This window comes from Nuphar pumila, chromosome 5, assembly GCF_984573655.1.
Source record: "Nuphar pumila chromosome 5, dmNupPumi1.hap1.1, whole genome shotgun sequence".
Classification (NCBI taxonomy): domain Eukaryota; kingdom Viridiplantae; phylum Streptophyta; class Magnoliopsida; order Nymphaeales; family Nymphaeaceae; genus Nuphar; species Nuphar pumila.
In genome coordinates, this window is record NC_143253.1 from 76,047,047 (window position 1) to 76,062,387 (window position 15,341).

Sequence of the window (15,341 nt, forward strand, 5' to 3'; positions counted from 1 at the left end):
CGTGATCAGTCCAAGACTTCATTTACTACACCATGGGGGACCTTTTGCTACACTGTAATGCCATTTGGGCTAAAAAATGTCGGGCCAACTTATCAGAGGGCAATGGCCGTTATTTTCCATAATCAAATGCATAAGAATATGGATGCATATGTGGATGACATTTTGGTTAAGTCTAAAGAAGAAGAGGATCACATTGATGCTCTTAGTCAAGTTTTTGAAAGACTTATCCTCTACAAGTTAAGACTTAACCCTCAAAAATGTGTTTTTGGAGTTTAGTCTAGCAAATTACTCGGCTTCATTATTAGTAAGAAAGGAATCGAGGTGGATCCGGCCAAGGCAAAAGCCATAATTGATATGCCGCCTCCAACTAATCTCAGAGAACTGCGAAACCTTCAAGGGCGTATTCAGTCTATTCGCAGGTTCATCTCCAATTTGGCTATGAGATGTGAACCCTTCAATCATTTGCTTAGAAAAGGAGTTAAATTTGAATGGGGATCAGAATGTCAGCTCTCGTTTGAGTGCATCAAGCAGTATCTCCTTAATCCACCAATTTTGAAGCCGCCAAAGCTGAGAAAGCCTCTCTTACTATATATTTCAGTCAATCAGAATGCCTGTGGTGGGTTCCTCGCGCAATATGAAGAGGGCAGCCTGATAGAGCACGCCATCTACTACGTGAGCAAAACTTTCATTGATTATGAAAAGAAATATTCTCAGATGGAGAAAACTTGTCTAGCTCTGGTTTGGATGTGCCAGAAGTTAAGACATTACTTATTGGCTTCTGAAATCAAGTTCCTATAGAAGCTTAATCCTCTCAGATACATCTTGGAACAACCATTCCTTACTGGACGGATTGCGAAGTGGCAAGTCCTTCTAATGCAATATGACTTAGAGTACGTCTCTCAAAAGTCAATTAAAGGTCAGGCGATCGCAGATCAGTTGGCAGATTTTTCTTTGACAGAAGAAATTAAAGCAGAAGATGATTTTCCTGATGAGCACATCTGTAATATCCAACAGCCCCCAGTTTGGAATATGTTCTTCGATGGCTCTAAAAATATGTCTGGCATCGGGATCAGAGTCTTGTTAATCACTCCAGAAAAAGAAATGATCCCTTATTCCCTTAAACTTGGTTTCCAATGCACTCATAACATGGCCGAGTATGAAGCCCTAATACAAGGCCTCAAAATTCTGCAAAATTTTAATATCAAGAAAGTGCATGCTTTTGGCGATTCACTACTTGTTATCAGTCAAGTTAACACTGAATGGCAAGTGAAAGATTCCAAATTGATCTCGTATCAGAAGATCATCCTAACTCTTATAAACAGCTTCGAAGAATTTCAGCTCAGTCATATCAGAAGAGAGCATAATTAGATAGCTGATGGTTTAGCCAGTCTGGGCTCCATTTTATCCTTCAGAGGCAGTGAATCATGTCGTTTTTTCGAAGTTGGCAGACTTGAGCAACTTGCTTTCGCTTCAGTTATGCAAGTAAATCAGGTTAATCAGAAGGAGAAACCTTGGTATCAAAATATCAAAAATTTCATCGAAACTGGTGAATTTCCACTAGAAATGCCAAAAAGGGAGCAACGTGCGATTCAGCGTATGTCTACCCGATATTTCATTCTTGCCAATGTCCTCTACCGCCGTGGGTTCAGTTCTGAGTATTCAAGATGCTTAGACAAAGAAGAAGCTATGGAAGTTATCCAAGAGGCACATGAAGGGAGTTGTGGTGGTTATGTCGGCTATCAGACTCTCGTCAAGCAGATCGTTCGAGCAAGATACTACTGGAATACCATGCAGCAGGACTGTCATAGATTTGTAAAGAAATGCGTTAAGTGTCAGATGCACGCACCTTCCATCCATGCGCCGGCCACTTATCTACAATCAGTTGTTTCTCCTTGGCCATTTTCTATGTGGGCTTTTGACGTCGTAGGCCCAATTACTCCCTCTGCTTCCAACGGCCACAAGTACTTTCTGGCTACGACAGAGTATTTTACGAAATGGGTTGAAGCTGTTATTCTACGCACAATAGAAGGCCGCCATGTGGTTTCTTTCATTCATAAGAACATCCTTTGTCGTTTCGGCATACCACATGATATTGTCTCAGACAATGGAACCCATTTAAAAAACGGGAGGATGAAAACCTTCTGTTCTAAATTCAGAATTTGCCATCATTTCTCTGCTCCCTATTATCCTCAAGGGAACGGCCAAGCAGAGGCTACCAATAAGATTTTAATTCGTATTCTGGAAAGGACTGTGAAAACAGGTCGAGATTGGCATGAGAAGATTCATGACGCACTTTGGGCATACCGGACCACTATCCGGACTCCGACTAATGTCACTCCGTCAGAACTGGTTTATGGAACTGAAGTGGTTTTGCCTCTCCATATCCAGAAGCCCGCTCTCAAATTTCCTTCACTTATAGAATTGTCACTCGATCAGTATCAGCAGTAGAGATTGGTGCAGCTGGATCTGCTAGATGAAAAAAGGCTCAAGGCAGCGGAGCACGCTCAAGCTTATAGGCTCAAGGCAGCGGAGCACGCTCAAGCTTATCGACAGAGGATAGCTCGACACTATGCCAAGTTCGTCATTGAGAGAAGATTTCGAGTTAACGATTTGGTACTCAGATCAACGACTCATCTCAAGCACCGACCACTGGGCAAGTGGTCACCCAATTGGGAAGGCCCCTATGTGGTTAAGGAAGCATTACCTCGCAATTCTTATCGTCTGATCAATGCAGACGGGGTTGAAATGCCAGATCCCATTAATGCTCTGCATTTGAAGAAATTTTATACTTAGAATTTTTTTTTTATTCTAAATCCTTTTGTACTATTCAAAGAGTCATTTTAATAAAGCAATGATCTTCTATCAATTCTTACCTTCTTCTCCATGATACTGGGGCATTTTTATCTATAAACATCTTCTTCCATCATATGCAGGCAGGATTAGACGAAAGCTCTTTTCCTTAAATTTTGTTAATTCTCAATTGATCTTGTGGTCTTTGTTTTTCATTTTGATTCATTTTGGTTTGATCAAATTTACATCAAGCTAAAGCTCATTTATGTCAAGTTTTAACAAAATTTTCAATCTTATTAAAATTTCCTCTACCTTTATCTTTAAAAGCACCCTTTCAGGTTAAGGGATAAACCTGATGCCTCCTTTCAATGAGGTATTCTTTTTATTATTTCCTCCGTTCAGGATAAGGGGATAAATCCTGAATTATCTTCTAAAAACTCATTTGGAAAATCTAGCTCATCTTCAAAACCCAGTTCTTGCACTGGTTATTTCTCAAACTTTTCAATCATATATTGAGCTCATTTGGAAAATCCGGTTCTCACACCGGTAACCTTCTAAAATCAGTCTTCTAATCAAAGACCTTTCTCCTTCTAAATTCAAGTTCTGACTTAAATCTCCCAAAACTTCATGTATTTTCAAAAGATCCAGCTTTTGCCGGTAATGTATTTCCAAAAGATCCAACACTCATTGGTCATGTATTTCCAAAGGATCTAACACTCGTTGGTCATGTATTTCCAAAGGATCCAGCATCTCGTTGGTCATGTATTTCCAAAAAAGATCCAACACTCATTGGTCATGTATTTCCACAAGATCCAGCTCCCGCTGGTCATGTATTCCACAAGATCAAACCCTTAGGGTGCGACTTCTCAATTTTATCATTTCCAAACCTTCAAGATCTTCAATCTCTCAAATTCTATCAGTTTCCCAACCTCTGGTTGCAATATCTTCAAAATCTCATCATTTTCTCAACCCTCGGGTTATAATTTCTCAAATTCAATCACTTTCAAACCATCAGATTAAATCCTTCATTTTCGAAATCCAGTTTCTATAACTGGTCGAGATTTTCAAATCGAGTGTTATAACTGGTCGGGATTTTCAAATCCAGTTTTTATAACTGGTCGAGATTTTCAAATCCAGCTTCTATAACTGGTCGGGATTTTCAAATCTAGTTTTTATAACTGGTCGGGATTTTCAAATCCAGTTTTCTATAACTGGTCGGGATTTTGAAATCCAGTTTTCTATAACTGGTTGGGATTTTCAAATCCAGTTTTTATAACTGGTCGGGATTTTCAAATCCAGCTTCTATAACTGGTCGGGATTTTCAAATCCAGTTTTTATAACTGGTCGAGATTTTCAAATCCAGTTTTCTATAACTGGTCAGGATTTTCAAATCCAGGTTTTATAACTGGTCGGGATTTTCAAATCCAGTTTTCTATAACTGGTCGGGATTTTCAAATCCAGTTTTCTATAACTGGTCGGGATTTTCAAATCCAGTTTCTATAACTGGTCGAGATTTTTAAATCCAGTTTCTATAACTGGTCGGGATTTTCAAATCCAGTTTTTATAACTGGTCGGGATTTTCAAATCCGGTTTTCATAACTGGTCGGGATTTGAAATCCAGTATTTTTTACTGGTCGGGATTATCAAAATCCAGTTTCTCATAACTCGTCGGGATTTCCAAAACCTAATGTATTTCATCAGTCCAGTTTTCTAAGGTCTGATTCTTACACCATTTCTTTTATAGCTAAGTGTCTCATCAAAATCTATATTGAGTGATTATTTCACAAAGAATTCATGAAAACTTTGCCAATTTGCTAAAAGCATACGTTGATTCTAAATATTCTTACTGCACAAAAAGAATTTTCTCAGATTACCTCCTGTATTTCCTTCCAAAAGGTGAAACTTTTTGCCAAAAAGAGGTAAAATTTAAATCTTTCTCTGTTGATCAACCAAAAGGATGTAAGAAATGTCCTCGATGTGATTAATGAAAGAAATTTTCAATGATGTTGAAAAGCCAGAAGCGAATCAATATTGATCCTCGCTATGGAGCATGTTTTAAAATGACTTTCTGGAAATCTAGCAGTAGAAATATCTCGAGCTATAGAAAGAATCCACTCGACCCATATCTTCTCATTCGTTTAAAGTTGCAATCAAATATCTGCAAAAGGGATCTCTCAACTGTCGTCAAGATGAAGACGAATATGCGAGCAGACCCCGGGGCCAAAGAAGATTTGGATCATATCCGAGATGAAGGAGTTTGTGAAGAATCCTTCCAGGGAAAGTTCAGATCACCATCGAGATGAAGGCGAGTGCGATGAACCTACCGACAAACCCTAAAAGATACTTGATTCCAGCTACATCTAAAGACCTTTTGAGCCAATATCATATATATAATCCCTGAGAAAAAGAAGGATCAGAACATCTCAAAGATGAAGGAGTTTGTGACGTACCCTTCCCTGAAAAAGAGAGAAAAAGTCAGGACGTCCCCGAAATGAAGGATGATGTAAAAAGCCCGAAAAGCCCAATGACTCAAAAAGAGTGCAAAAAGATCATCGTGAGAAAACACCCAGATATCAAACTGCCAAAAATTGCCAGAAGTCATCTTTTCTCATGCAAAATTCCTTTATCAATATCTTTTCATTACTTGCTTTTATGGAATTAAGAATATTTCTTCTATTCTCATATCAGGGAAATTGATAGCTTCCTTGAAGAAAATCATCAGCGCTAAAAATTTGAATCTGACTCTTAGAACTGAGGAGTTAACCTCATTTGGGGGAAATACTCTAGGAAAAAGAGGGAATATCTTTGCACACACGTGCACATTTCCAAGCATTTGAATCAACTACAAATTTATCTTATTGGCAAAATTTTCTTGCTATTCCAAAAATGAAATAGACACTCAATATCCATTTTTGATGCAACCTAGCGTTGTCTATATCTTCCAGAAGAGTTTCCTCATTCAGTTGAAGTATCTCTTCCTGCCCCATCGCGGTTTCTTCAGTCAAGGATTCCGTATGGTGCCCCCACTCAGGATAAGGGTCAAACCTGAACCATCTGCGAAAGATCATTTGATTTCAAAAGCTATTTTAGTCTCAGCAATGAGACGCCCAATTTCTTCTCCCATTTCAAAAGCTTTAGGGAAATCTATATTTCCTCCTTTCGCAAAACCCCTTTTGGATTTGTTCATCCAAATTTCGAAGGTCCCATCGTGCTTTCTCCATTTCTGAGAAACTTGTATGGTAGATTTCCCCCACTCAGGATAAGGGTCAAACCTTAACCATCTACGAAAGATCATTTGATTTCAAAAGCTATTTTAGTCTCAGCAATGAGACGCCCAATTTCTTCTCCCTTTTCAAAAGCTTTAGGGAACCCTATATTTCCTCCTTTCGCAAAACCCCTTTCGGATTTGTTCGTCCAAATTTCGAAGGTCCCATCGTACTTTCTCCATTTCTGAGAAACTTGTATGGTAGATTTCCCCCACTCAGGATAAGGGTCAAACCTGAACCCCCTACGAGAGGTCATAGATTTCAAAAGCTATTTTAGTCTCAACAATGAGACACCCAATTTCTTCCCCTTTTCGAAGCTTTAGGGAACCCTATATTTTCCTCCTCTCGTAAAACCTCTTTCGGATTTGTTCGTCCAAGCTCCAAAGGTCCCATTATGGTTTTTCCATTTGAGAAATCCGTATGGTAGATTTTCTATCCAGGTTAAGAGTTAACCCGGAACCTCGCTTTGCGAGGTATCTTCCTTGCAGGTTTGGGTTAAACCTAAGTCTTGTTCCAACGAGATTCCTCGTTTTGACGAGATTGTTTTCTTCCAGTCCCATCATGGCTCTTCCCATCAAGGAATCCATACTTCATATGTTCATCCAGGAAAGGATCATACTCGAGCTTCATTTCACGAGGCATTTTCCAAAATGTCCCACCAAGGTTCTCATATATTCCCTTCCTCATTCAATACATTTTTGATATATCTTCGTCCCATCCAGGTTAAGGGTTAAACCTGAATCATTCCAAAAAAAAGAGTGTCTTGTCTCACCCACGAGACCGGATCAAAATTCTCATTCCCCACCATTTCAGAATTTTCACTCAAAGTCCCATCACGATTTCCTCATTTCTATTATTTGATTACTTCATCTTCGAGGATTTCGTCTCCCCAAAACCATTCAGGATAAGGTTTTTAAGCCTGAGAAGCCATATTTTCAAAAATAATTCTTCCACACCTAGTTCAGATCTGCTGACTGAGGAATTTTCAAAATTTGGAGTGTTGTCTTTGCCACTAAGCTCGGCTTTCAACCAGCTTAGTAGCAAATAGGGGCATCTGTGAACACCCCAAATTTTTCAAAGTTTTGTAAAAATGACCCTTTTGCCCCCAGTCCCATTTTTGAGAAAACCGAGGCTAAATTTCAATTATTCTTCAGATTCTCTGGATTAAATTTCACATTGATATATTCAAAATCAATTTCGAATCCGAATCCAGTGCTTTAAAACCATATTTCTTCAAAATCCAAATCCAAACGCATTTTTCTGAAGATATGTCCCCAAAAATAGCTTTTAATTCTCAGAAAAACTCCCTTTTGTAAATATTTTACAAAAACACCAAAAAAATAGTTTTAACCTTTGATTTCTCGTAAAACTTTAGGATTTTATTCCAAAAATACAAAAAAATAGAAAAATAACATAAAAAAAACCAAAAAATTTGGAAAACCTACAAGAAAAATGAAGGATTTTTGAGCTTTTTGAAGCCCTTTTTTCCAAAAACCTCACTCTCAACCATTTTTCAAAAAATTCCCTAAAAAGAAAACCTCTTTTTTGGAAAAAGGGAGAATTCCTAACGAACTCCTCCCGCGCGTTTCTCCCTTCTCTCTCCATCGCACATCTGCAACAAAACCTGGATTCTCCTCCATCCATCTTCAACTCATCTTCCTCTTCTCGAGCCCTCCATTCCCTCTTTAAAAAGAGGCATCCAAGCCTCTTCGAAGGGGATCAACTTCATCCCGAGCAACATCGATTATCTCCTTTTCTTCTGAGGCATCCATCCCATTATCGAGTTTCTTTTTTTTCTGAAGCATTCATTATCAAAATCCCTGCAAGAACGAGAAGAAAAACATCTCCGCAAGACATCTTCCCTGCAGTCATCTGTAAGAGAGTCAATCCTCAGCAATTCCGGTAAGGCCAATACCCTTCTTCCTCTTCGTTTCCTCTTAGTTAAATTCCCTTTCTTCTAATTTCTTTTTATAGAAGTCCCATCGAAGCTTTTCCTGTCCATTTGTTTTACCCTATTGACGCACCATGGGTAGTGCCTGAGTTGCCTGTAGCAACTACGACATATCCCTGTGCAACAGAGAAGGGATAAGAATAGCTTAACATCAGTCTACATTTCTGCATTTTTTTTTTATGCTTTAGGTTGATTTCTTTTTTTTTGTTTTAACTCCAAGATGCATTGCTTTTCTGTTCATGATCCATCGATAACCGGTCGTACACTGGTCCACCATTGAATGAAAGATAAATTTAGATCAGGCAATATTTTGAAAAGAATCGGTGATTCAGATTTGATCAAAAAAATTGAATCAGATCCCCATATCGGATTCAAATTCATGAATTGCGTCGGATTCTTACTAAATGTTTGAAGGTTTATCTGTCAAGATAAGGGAATGACCATATTCCAAAATAGTATTGATGAAATCACCATTTTATTCCTCTGTTTTTCTGCAAACTCTTCGTTGGAATCTCTTCGATTCAGGGAAATTTTGATATCTGTTTATATTATATCGATTATACATTTTCTTTATAGCCTATCATGAGCTAAATCGTTACGTTTCCTGTTTTTTTTTCTTATGTTAAACATTTGCTGTTTTCTCTCAATTGGTATGGTTAGTATTATCAATCTGCGTTATGTCAAAGATTGGGGGTGTGGTTTTATTTCCTGTACATTTGTATTTCAGCATGCCAAATTTGTTAGTCGTTGTACTCATTACCACGCACCTCCATTTCTTCAATATTCAAAAAAAAAAAAGGAGGGGAGTGTTGCATACTTCGTTAAGCATGAGATTATGTCAATCCCAGCATAACGATTACAGTGGCTCTTAATGTTCAGTTTAATCCATGTATATAGTAGATTTCCATTTCACTATATGTCTTGCATTTGCCATTTTTGCCCAACAGCCATGTATGTCGTCTTCTCTGTCTCACTGCAGTTTTGTGGTTTTGTGCTTAAATTATTTCCATGTGCAGAATCATAGCGTATACCTCTTTTTATCAGAAACTCAATACAAGCATGTGTTCATGCTTTGCTATAGCATGAACACAGGCTTTAATTTCAATATTGGTTTCTCATAATATCGTCATTGCTATGCCACCATCAGCTGGAACAAGGAACCCTGTAGTTGGGTTCGTGAATTGCGTAATCGGGTGGTTCCTTGTGTTGATAAGAGGCGGCATTCCAAAATTAGAATCTGTTAGTAGAAGGGGTGAGGAAATGAAACGGGCATAAGGGACCGAGATGCCATGAAATGATAAATATTGCTGGGAAGGAACAGAGGAGGATGAAAACGTGAATGACCCTGCCTCTTTGGTACTTCCTGATTGCATCGGTGAATCCTATATTATGTGGTGTAGGATGTATTGTTTCAAAAGTAAATCAATGGCATACAGGATGTATTTGACCTCAAAGGTTAAAACGTTATCCCAAGATTTGCGTCTATTACAAAGTGATGTTTCCATAAGCACGGTCATGCTGGCAGCTAAACATTTTTTTGGGTTGGGGTTATAGCAAGATGACCCTTGTGGGTTATGCTTTAGCCATGATTTATACATTTGGTAAGTATGATTAGTGCATCAATATCATTTGTTAAAACTGCATACTTTTCAGGACCATAAAGAGAGGATAAACCACTGGCTATTTTGTCTTGTTCATTATTGGCCAATACTTCAGTGCTTGTTCTTATAGGAACTTCTTTGAACAAATCCTTACATACAAATAATTACATGTTGCTTATATCTGGTTCCACTGGATTGGTGTTTTTCGTTCTTTGCTTAATACTCTTTGAGGGTCATTATGACAAGCATTGTTGGATTTCAGTTTGTTTATACTCTCCTGTTACTTGAGGTCTAAATCTTGTTTCTTCACAACATGTGTGTGATTGTTTGATGAAGTCGGCTCTTTATATTTTCTCAACATCTGAGTCCCGTTCTCTATGGAAATACATGTTTTGTATTTATTTCCTATCACTATTTCAAGAACTGAAGTTAGAGCAGATGGCATACATGGCCTATGTTTGTTGTAAAGGAAGTTTTCTAGTTTTGCCGATTATTTTCCCTTCACACATTTGCACAACCCCCACCTCATTGTTCTCATCATTTGCATTTTCATTCCCTGTAAACCCACACTTTTGCGCCTATACATCTATTCCAACTCCCATCCAGGCCCATGCATTGTGGATATCGGTTATTCTATCAAAAGTGGGCATGATTACCTGCAATAGAACTCAGGTTCCCATTACCTCAAGGTGTCCTGCCAAGCAAAGCACCCTCTTAAGGCCCTTAAGGACTAACCGAGTTCGTATATTCAGTGGTCTGCACATACAACAATTATTCAGTGTCCATAGCCTCTAGGCACCAGGCTTTTCTCACCTACACACCCTCACAGCCCAGTCACCAGTGAGGATTCTCCTACTATTATATCTGCTGCAAATTTACTATCATGGCACTACCCACTTACCTGTCATTCACATATCAACATACCATATTCCATCTGTAAATCATATCCCTCCACCTTGACAGTATATCCAGCTCTCACCCACCTGGTTGTTGTGTGTTACAGTCCGACATATCCATACATTGACTATGCTGGCCACAACATTTGTCTAGCACAACCCCTGTTCTTCTTCATACAACTTCACCTATTTACTACAAACTTGGCAGCTTCCACCACATGGTATCATGCTACTGATTCACGGCGAGACTACACTTGCCTCCATGCCCAAGTCCTATCAACATTGTTGTACCCTTGCTGTTACCACCAACGACATTATACCTCCAACCTGCTCCTTTGAATAGCATCACAAAATCAAAAGTTTCTCCCTGTAGCAAATTTCCTTCTGACCTGTCACCCACATATTCATACCTTTTGTAGCCTCCATCATACCAGTTGCCTTTCATTTTCACGCTTCCACTACATGAATACCATCATCAAACAAATCATACCCACCTATTGCAAAACTCCTTCAGCTAACTCTAGTTCCCACTGTAGCTATTACACAGCACTTTGTTGTGGCCACCAGTCAGCTCCACCTTTGCCTTACTTTACCATCCTTATCATCTGTCAAACATCCCTTCAGTTCCCATTCAACCTCAGCAGGGCTAAGCACTGCAGTAGCTTCCTTGCATCTGCCAAAGACAATCATCGTTGTGATGATTTTCCTGCATCTACAGCAACTCCCTGAGTTGCTGTAGCTTCATGTTTAATTGTTGAAAATCACAATCAAACTCACAGCAAACTCAGTTGGCTGTATCTGTCAAGCACACTCTCATCCACCTACACTAAGTACATGTTATATATATATATATATATATGTATGTGTGTGTACTTATGTATATGTAAGTATATATAAGCTCTCATGTATATATATATGTATGTATATAGGTATGTATGTCATTCTTCATCTTTTTCAGCATGTATATCTTGATATATGAACATTTTACCATTAACATCCATATGATATATGTGATTTTCCTTCTCTTTTCATTACTAACCCAGTTGTTTTGCAGGAAATATGTGGATAAAGTTATCATTTGAAGTTGTAAATTTGATTTCACATGTTGTAATAGCTAGATTTGAATGAAAATTTACATTTTCTGCTTTAGGTAGAATGAATGAGCATTGTAAATGCCATAAATTGCTTATTTTCATGCATCTTTGCCTTTATTTCTCAAATTCTCACAAATGGGAACACGAATGGCATGTGCACCATTTCATAAGAGGTAAATTAATCCTAAGTCGATGATTTACATTAACGGCCATAGTCGGGATGTAAACAAGACTTAGTATTTTTATCTTTTATAAGATAACACTGGATTCACACTGGATCCCTCTTTTTCAAAATCATCATATTTTCTTTAAATATTTTCCTCTTTTATGAGAATTTAATCTAAAATTAATTCAATATATATACCAATGGCCATAGTCAGGGTATATTGAGAATTAATTTCATTTTAAAATCTATAAAAGCACCAAAAAGGTATTTTGTTCTTCATTTAAATTTAGATATGATTATTATATAATACATTCAATGACCATAGTCAGGAGTGTATTATATCATTAATCTTATTTAAATTCATTTGAAGAATGAAATATGATTTTCAAATCTAATTTCAAAATATTTAAATTCATTCATCATCTAGGATAGATATGCATCATATTTTCGAAATTCCCTTTTCAAAATTCCAAGTGATTCTTTTCTTCATTTTTTAGATTAAATATGGATTCAAATTTGATTCTATCTCATTCTTCAAAGATTCAAAATTCTATTTCAAAGTCCAATTTGACTTTGAAATTTCAGAATCATCTTTTGTATTCAAATTTCAAATTTAATTCAAAATTCAATTTCAAAGTTCAAATTAAACTTTGAAATTTCTGATTCATTCTCAAAATCAAAATCAAGTTTATCTTCTTATCTTCAATCACAGTTTGAGATTGATTTTGAATCTCAAAATTTGAATCTTCCTAAAGTCTTAAAACTCAATATGGGTTTCTAAAACCCAGATCCATCTTTAAAGGTCCTATTTTGACTTTTCATAATCTGAATCCAAAGTTAAAATCCTAAACTTGGATCCAGACTTCCAAGTATGAATCCAACTTCACTTTGGATCTCAGACTTCAGATCCAAAATCTAATCTAGGATCCATAATCCAATTCTACTTTGGATCTCAGACTTCAGATCCAAATCCATTCTAGGATCCAGAACCCCATTCTACTTTGGATCTCAGACTTCAGATCCAAAATCCGTTCTAGGATCCAGAATCCCATCTCATCTTGGATCTCAGATTTCGGATCCAAAATCCATTCTAGGATCCAGAACCCAATTTTACATTGGATCTCAGACTCCAAATCCGATTTCATTCTATGATCCATAATCCAACTTCATCTTGGATCTCAAATTGAAGATCCGAAATCCATTTTAGGATCCAGATTTCCAAGTATCATTCTACTTTGGATCTCAGATTTTGGATCCAAAATCCGTTCTAGGATCCAGAAACCAGTTCTACTCTAGATCTCATGATTTCAGATCCAAATTTCACTTAGGATCTAGATCTCAATTCTACATTGGATCTCAGATTAGAGATCCAAATTCCACTTAGGATCCAGAATCTAATTGTACATTGGATCTCAGACTTCAGATCCAAAATCCATCTTAGGATCCAGAGTCTAACTCTACATTGGATCTCAGATCCAAATCCATTCTAGGATCCAGAAATTCAATCTCATCTCGGATCTCAAAATCTCATATCTAATTCCCATTCAGGATTCTAAACCCATAATTCAATTTTGAAATCTCAACTCTATTTAGAATCCAGACTTTGGATTTAAATTACATCTTGAATTCCAGATCTCAAATCAACTTCTATTCTCAATCTTTAAAAAAAAAATCCCAATTTTATTCCAAATCTCAAATCCAATTCCAATTTTTCGGATTCTAAATTCGGAATTCCATTCTTTTTAAAATCTAAGCTTAGGATTCATATTCTATCTTGAAATTCCAACATTCAAATCAATCTCAAATCTATTTTCCATATTTTATTCTGATTTTAAACTTCAAAAGTTAGAATTCAATTCCATTTCATCTCTATTCTAATTCAAAATTCATTTAAAGACTTTAAAATTTCTTTCTTCTCCTTTTATCTCAAACTTCAAAAATCATCTCTTTCAAAGTTCAGATTTATTTTCCCAAGCTCTTGATTACTCTAAAAACTTAGAACTTTAAATCTTAAGTGCTAAGTTAGAAACCATTTCTCCACTCTATTATCAAATTCATCTCAGAAACACTTGGAAAATTTCAAAATCATTTTCAAAAGAGAGCATACATCTTTGCATTTGCACAAGCATGATTCTTTGTGCATTTAGACTTAGAATAGATTCTTAGATAAATTCTTAGCAAAGCAAAAGGCATGAATTCGACCCTTGGTTCGATTACCCCTGGTAAAGGTGCCAGGAACGGTCGAACCTCGTACCGACGAGCGAATCCCGTCTCCCATTTTTCCCGCAAATATTTCAAAAACGGAGGTGAGTTATTTCAAAATATTTTCAAAATTAAGGTCAAGTGAGACCCCGCAAAAAAATTCATCTTCTCCTCTTTTCTCTTCTTTTCTCTTCTCTCTTTCTTTCCGTCTTTCATTTTTTCTCTTCAAAAGGAGAAAATAGAGGTCGGAAAGAAAAAGAGAAGGAAGGGAAAGAATATTACGAGAGGAAAAATTTTGCGATGATCACACATGACCTCAAATTTCTCTTCATATAGGTAGTGTCACCAAATTTTAAGTGCGAACACCACCGCGGCAAGATCAAGGTCGTGGATTGGATAGTTCTTGTCATGTATTCTCAGCTGTCATGACGTATAGGCGATCACTTTGCCATGCTGTATCAACACGCAACCTAGTCCCGTTCCTGAGGCATCCGTGTAAGCTATGAATCCTTCTTGACCAAAAGGTAGAGTAAGGATTGGGGCAGTAGTAAGCCTCTGTTTGAGAATCTCAAAGCAATCCTTACTGTGATCATCGCAAATTTTTTTCTCTTGTGTCTTTCTCTTTATTCCTTCTCTTTTTCTTTCTAACCTCTATTTCCTCCTTTTTAAAGGGAGAAAATAAAAGACAGAAACAGAAGAGAGAAGAGAAAAGAAAAGAAAAGAAGAGAGAGAGGAACTCTTTTGCGAAGGTCTCACTTGACCTTAAATTTGAAAATATTTAGGAAAATAACTCGCCTCTGTTTTTAAAATATTTGCGAGAAAAATTGGGAGACGGGATTCGCTCATCGGTACGAGGTTGGACTGTTCCTAGCGCCTTTACCAGGGGTAATCGAACCAAGGATCAAATTTATGCCTTTTTGCTTTGCCTAAATATTATCTAAGAATTTATTCTAAGTCAAAAATGCACAAAGAATCATGCTTGTGCAATGCAAGGATGTATGCTCTTTTGAAAAGAATGATTTGGAAATCTGAGATTTTTCCAAGTGAAAATGAAGTGAATGTGATACTGGAAAGGAAGAAATGATAAATAGTTGAATCTAACTTAGAACTTGAGATAGATCTGAAAAAGATGTTTGAAGTTCTAAGTCTTTGAAATAATAAGAGTTGGGAGAATAAATCTAGACTTTGAAAAGAATGATTTGAGGTTTTGAGATAAAAGGAAAAGAAAGGAAGTTTCAAAGTCAGAAATGGACTTTGAATCAAAATTTTGAATCTGAATGAATGTTTGAAATAGAATTGAATTCCAGATTTGAAATCAGAATAAGATTTAAGAAATCCAAATGGAATTGGGTTTAAGAGAAATGGAATTGGTTTT